Here is a 6,686-nt window from a genome sequence, read left to right as displayed (position 1 = left end):
TGAGAGTGTTTAGAAGCCTTTAAAAGACCTAGGGGCATTTAGGTCATTTGGCTTGGATATGCATGAGGTTTAGAAGGCTGTAGAAGGCAGAGTAAAACAGAGCCTATCCTCTTATTCTCTCTTCCATCCCGTACAAGATTTTCCCTTCTCTTTTCTTTGAATTTTGAGAGCCCAAATCAAGAAGTTAAGCTTGGTTATCAAAGGTGGAAGCTAGGGAACCTGTAGCTGTAACACCCTCACTTATTTTAGTTAAAACCATATTTGAGGTGTTACGTTTTAAAACTATATCATAATTTATTACTGCAAAAGTTTGGACATTTTTTTTTTTTTTAAAACTTGAAAACTTATTTCACATTATTTACATTAAACATAAAGTGGGTCTCAAACATATTATACATAAGTATTAAATAACCCAATTTATTTTCAAAACATAACTTCACACTTTATTACAAACATCTCACTGATAACTGAAATAACCCACAAAAGGTCTATATGTTCATATGTACAAATCAGGATCAGGACCATGCTTCAGTTCTCCTCATGTCATTCACACATTTCTTTCTCTACCTGCAACACAAGACAACTGTGAGCCTAAAGCTCAGTAAGCAAAGTAATGCATGCAATGCTAATGATTACCCAATATCAATGGACATACACAACTTCTTTTTAAATTTTGGGCCCCTTAAAATTGTGCACACTGTTTGAATTGGTCAATGCCTGCAGGGCTTGTTACACATATAATATAAAATCCCATGGGTTCTCCTCCGGCTAGCCATCACCACAGTAGGGCACATTAAAAACCTTATTCCATCGTTGCCCCGTCAGGCTCAAGAGTTAAGGCGGCCACACACTGTGGTGTCAATACATATAACAATAACTCATATGGAGGAGAATAAAAACGGAAATATGGCAAACAATATAATTGGTTCACTAAACCTAGCCCAAATTATTGGGCAGCCACTATAAGCCTACTATAGGCATCCGTTTACACTTATTAACACTTTCATTTGCCTTTTCAAAACAGTGGCACTGAACTTAAACTTCTTATTACAACTTTCTTTTATGTTGCACAAAACTTGCAAAGGCATTATATAATTAATCATCATAATATCATGCATGGTCTTATATCATATAATAATTTACCATATCACTATTATGCCATGCATACAAATTTATGATGAAGTGTCACTGTATGTTAATACCACTTACTCACAAAATATTCATATAATGCATACTTTCACATAACACATAATTCTTGTGTTGCAGTTGAGTACTTTACTTACCTTTTGTCCACAATATATTTCACCGTGTAACAAGTGATGTCTTAGGTGTTGATATGCTTATCCTGACAATGGCATGGATTTCTCATCACAATGAAGGCAGTAAGACATTGAAATATCATTTAAAAATACCCATAAAACATCATATCAACTTTCATACCCAAAACATGCCTAAAACGCCTTAAACCACCTAGATCGAGCATTAGATTTATCTTAGACATTTGGGGAAATTTTGACAGAGTTTCCCCTTAATTTTAGCTATCCTCAAATATCAAAATCCACCAATAATCAACATCAATTAACCTGCCATAACCATATATCCCAAATACCAACATGATTCATCATAAAGTTATCATATACCGATTTTGATAAAATTCTTATCTCCTAGATCATCATCCAAATTAAATGAGTCTCCACATCTATTAAAACATTTATAAACATATATACTCTCTTATAAACTCAATCAAATAACCAAAAATCATCTTGTACTCCAAGAACCCCAAAAACCTCATAAAACACAAAATTTCACTTACCGAGCAACTTTTCGGCGAAAACAATCTCTTCAAGCTTTTCTAAACCTCAAACCACTTGGAAACCCCAAGAAATATCTTAAAAAGGATAAAACACCATATATAAGCTTTCAGAAAAATTCAAAAACATAGTTTAACTTCCAAGTACAATAACTTACCATAAAAAGGCTAGAACTAAGCTTAATCTACTTCTTTGGCTTTGATTTCACTTGGATCTCCTTAGAATTTCTTCAAACCAGCCAAGAAATGGTTTTTGGTTTTATTTTCTCTCTGTTTTTCAGAATAATGGTCGTGCAAAGTGATAAGGTTGATGAAAATTCCTTATTGTCAAAAGTTGACACCTTTCATCTCATCATTTCACCTTTTGATTTATGAAAACCTTATCACTTCAATAATTTCGACTTAATCATCTGCTAGGCCTATTATCCTTATGTGTAAAACACTCACACCAAACCTTAGGTCCATATGACTTCATACCCAATAGTTATGCTTACCCGATCGAGCGTAGCGCACTTATGCTAAGCTCGTTTTGACTTTGCATCAATACCACTGATTATGTATACCTCCCATCAAGAATTGATCTAATGGTTCTAAAACCATTTTTACATCATCAATGAGACCTTAATCATACCTCGATTACATTTGGTAAATCCATAAATACTCAATTTTACACCGAAATACTAGTAATCAACATTGTACTATTTTTCACTACTTAACCTATTTTGCCTTCTATATCTCACTTTCATCACTTAATTCCATGCCTTGTCCATATTTTTCATACTTTATTATATCTTGAGCACATCAAACACCCATAAAAGACAACTCAAATGCCACAAGGTTAATAATATTGAGCATACATATAGACATCACATACACAACTTTTATACTTATACATGATAACACTTATAAGAATATGCATATGCTCAAATTATACATATTGTATGATATGTAATGCAATGCAATCATGTGATTATTGGCTATATATATCAAAATAATGTGGGTGCTACAGTAGCAATCATCAAAGGAGATTCAAAACTGTGTTTAAGGTGAGTTCTAGCCAATGAATTCAGGTGTGCTCTGTTTTCAAGTTCTGGTTTTCAGCTTTTGATTCTTGTGAGAAGTTTGGATTCAAAGGGGTTTTGATGGGTGATTAGATTGGGTTTTGATGAGGGGAGGTTATGGGTGGTGTCTAGAGGTTTGAATGAGTGTTTGGAAGGGGTTTTGGGCTAATTTGAGGGGCTGGTTCTAAGGGAAAACGCAGGGGCAATTCTGAGTTCGCGTGCTGGTTCTAGGCTGAACTGGGCTCGGTGCCGCGGCACGGCTTTTGCGTGCCACGGCCCAAGCGTGTCTGGCAGATGGGGCTTGGGGGCGTGCTGCGGCACAGCTTTTGGGGGCCGCGGCCGATAAGGCCAAATTTGCTAAAAAGTGGTTTTTTTAGCTTAGGGATTCTTACCATAGGCCTCGGGGTTGGACCTAGTACCCGGTTGGGTAGTATTTGAGGTCTCGGGGGCTGGGATTTGGTTTGGGAACCCTCAGTTATCATTGTTATTAATGATACCTTATATTTGGTTATGACTAGGTGACCGCTAAAGGACTAAAAGTTGATCGTTCTCAAGGGTCGTTCTTTTAATCGTTCTAGCTCGGCTTTGAGGTAAGAAAACTGCACCCTGTGTATATGAGACATGCATGGTTGTTATCGAAACATGTTGGTTGATTATTATGTATGACATGCATGGTTATTCTTGATGCATGTTAGTTGATTATTAAACGTGACATGCATGGCTGTTATTGGAGCATGTTGGACTGCCGGATATACTGCATATGATGCATGAGAAACATGTGATTAGGACATGCTTTGTATACTGGGTATGATATTGTTCAGAGCTTGAGCCTCTGTGGTTGTGCATGGTCCTAATTGTACTGGTATCTGTTTAGTAAGCATGCTAAATACCTTGTTTATGGATATTGAACATGTGGTATACGATTGGTGGCATGACTTGATTGTGTATGGCACTGACTAGTCAGGGACCGACTCTAAAGTCGAGAATTACGCATTGAATAGCTCTATGGCATTAATGCTAGACCGACCCTAAGGTCGAAGAACTTATAAGCGCTTGCCTGGTCTACGACCAGATGACTATAGCCAAGGTATATGACCCCGGTGACTGTTTGTCACATGGCTAAGGGACGTTGTCCATAGTTTCGACTCTAGAGTCGTGAGGAAGGTTATGTTGGTGACTAATCACCTTGCACCTGTCCTAAACAAGCTTAAGTCGAGAATCACGCATTGAATGGCTCTATGGCATAAATGCTAAACCGACCCTAAGGTCGAAGAACTTATAAGCGCTTGCCTGGTCTATGACCAGATGTTTATGGCCAAGGTATATGACCCCGGTGACTGTTTGTCACATGGCCAAGGGACGCTGTCCATAGCACGACTCTAGAGTCGGGAGGAAGGTTATGTTGGTGACCATTCACCTTGCACCTGTCCTAATCAAACTTATGAAAGGATCACTTATCAGTTGAGCCCTGGTGACCCTATCGTCACATGGCTAGAAGGAACGATGCTCATTATTGTGACTTTTGGCTATTGTCACCTATTTGCTTGGACTGATAGTCCTGAATGATTATTATGATCGTTGTTGATATTATATCATGCTTTATTGTGTTTTCTTGCTGGGCTTCGGCTCACGGGTGCTACGTGGTGCAGGTAAAGGCAAGAGGAAGCTGGACCATCCTTGAGTTGGAGAGCTTAGGTGATGACGTGTACATATGCAGCTGCTCGTCCGCCACGACCGAGGTTTAAAGTGGAACTAGGGTTGAACCCTGTTTTGCCGCTTAGAACGGCCTGTTGTAAATATTTTCTGTAATAAACTCTGAGACTTATTTTCGGGATCCCAATGTATAAATTAAACGTTCTAGTGAAACGTTACATCCTAACCAAAATGTTTAATCCCTAAATCGCTAAATCATACTTAGTTCACGATTTTGGCCAAATGACTCGATTAGCGAGTTTAGCACTGTTTACAAGGCACACCGTAACGGTCCCTGGAGTTGGGGCGTTACAGCACGTCTTCAGGCAGGTCTTGAGGGATGTGCTGAGAAGGCAGTGGGTCTCCGTTGCCCTGTTCTGGGTTGGTAGGGTCGAAGGTGGTGTGACGCGTGTTCACCATCGTAGTAAAGGCCTGACGTCGGCGCTAGCTTTCCTTCAACTCTCAATGAAAGCACCAAACTGTTTACCGAGATTTTCGACAACTATCTTAACGAAGGGTATTTACTGATAATAATAATGAAAATGGAAGATCGACGCAAGGGTTTTACGTGGTTGGGGCGTTAACTAGCCTTATTCCACGAGTCCATGTATAAATCTGTATTAGAGCTAGGATAAGCTTTTACAATGGAGTTTTCTAATTATATTTGAACAGGGGTTCTGCCTTCTCTCTCCCTCTTTCTACGTTGTATTACAACTTGTATTTATAGGACGAGGGGGACATCAGGTTTGGGCCGGATCCGACCCGGACCCATCCGAGGACTGTGCACAAGGGACCTCCCTAGTGGAGGCCCCAGCTAAAAATATATACAGCACACCAAATCCAAACCAGCTCAGGCCCAATTAGTTGCCCTGAGACGCAAGCATTCCCCCGACAAAGCGGCGCTTTGGCTCTGACCACCTCGAGTCACGAGGCCGATTTGGGAGACAAGACCGGTTAGAGTACTTGGCTGCGCAGTCCTGAGACGCCAGCAGATAATCCCAAGATGACCCTTTCTGCAGGTGAAAAGTGGGGGGACAAGGCTCGCGCGAAATGAGGCGGTTTCAGTGTCCTGGACGCCTGAGGAAGAAGCGGTCCAGGTTCGTTTACTCCTGGCCCGCTACGTTTACTCCGAGCCCGGACCATTCCAGGGCCTTGACGGGGATGCGAAGGCCGCGACAGTCCGGGCACTCCGGACATTGCCGGGGGACCGTTCAAGCTGGAGACGAACCCGGAGGAACGTCCCGGACCCATATATGCAGGCCCAGTCCGGAGTCCTCGGGCAAGGCCCAAATACCGAGTTGGTCCCCTGACCGTGGGCCGGGGCGAAGGCCCAAAACCCTAACAGGAAATGGGGATAACAATATTTAAACTAAATAAATTTTTAATCAAATTAATATGTATATATATTGATATTTTCAATTGTTAAGATATTTTAGAAAATAGAAAATGAATAAAAAAATTAGATTAAATGAGAAAATAGAAAGAGTGATTTGAAGAGATTTTAGAGTGCCACATAATATCCTTGAAGCTCTCCTTTATATATATATAGATAAAATAAATAAAGTAAATTATGTAAAATTAATATATATTATAATATATTAATCACTCAAAGTATTAAATATGTATAAAATAAAACTAAAAATCTTGAAAATATTACTAATATGCTACAAAATCACATAAAAAAAAATATATAAAAAATAAAACAAGGTCCATATGGGCAGGGAGAGTTATTCCTATCCTCGCCCCATTTAACATTCGGGGTTTGAAAATGGCTTATATCTCCATATTGTTCCCTGTTTAGGGGGGAATCCCCGCCCCATTAGCGACAAGTACCCGCGAGCCCTTATCCTTATTGAGAAAATTTACATCCTTAATAAGGATGCTTAGGATCAAAACCAATCCAATTATCTCGAATCAATCCAAACCAATCTGATTGTAAAAAATTAGATTGGATTTGTAAAGTTAGATGTTAATTGAATTGGATCGGATAGCAAATGAGATTGTGAAAATTCAATTAGGAACTGATCTAATCCAATTACAACTAAAATATATACATAATCTATATATATTATATTAATTATAAATATATTTAATTTTCTTATCTTTTTTTCTTACTTTTTAGA

The 6,686-nt window shown here is 39.0% G+C and overlaps 1 long non-coding RNA gene across 1 annotated transcript; it reads right to left on the bottom strand.

The window, feature by feature from the left end:
* Nucleotides 1-344: 344 nt before the first annotated feature.
* LOC133793510 (uncharacterized) lies at nucleotides 345-2,103 on the bottom strand. Its single transcript, XR_009874860.1, has 4 exons — nucleotides 1,969-2,103; nucleotides 1,814-1,888; nucleotides 1,284-1,345; nucleotides 345-567 (listed from the first exon to the last, which is right to left on the bottom strand). It is a non-coding gene; the product is annotated as an uncharacterized LOC133793510 (long non-coding RNA).
* Nucleotides 2,104-6,686: the final 4,583 nt, after the last annotated feature.

Source organism: Humulus lupulus, chromosome 8 (genome assembly GCF_963169125.1).
Source record: "Humulus lupulus chromosome 8, drHumLupu1.1, whole genome shotgun sequence".
NCBI lineage: Eukaryota > Viridiplantae > Streptophyta > Magnoliopsida > Rosales > Cannabaceae > Humulus > Humulus lupulus.
Note: the sequence above shows the minus strand (reverse complement) of the source record. Positions and strands in the feature narration are given on the sequence as shown.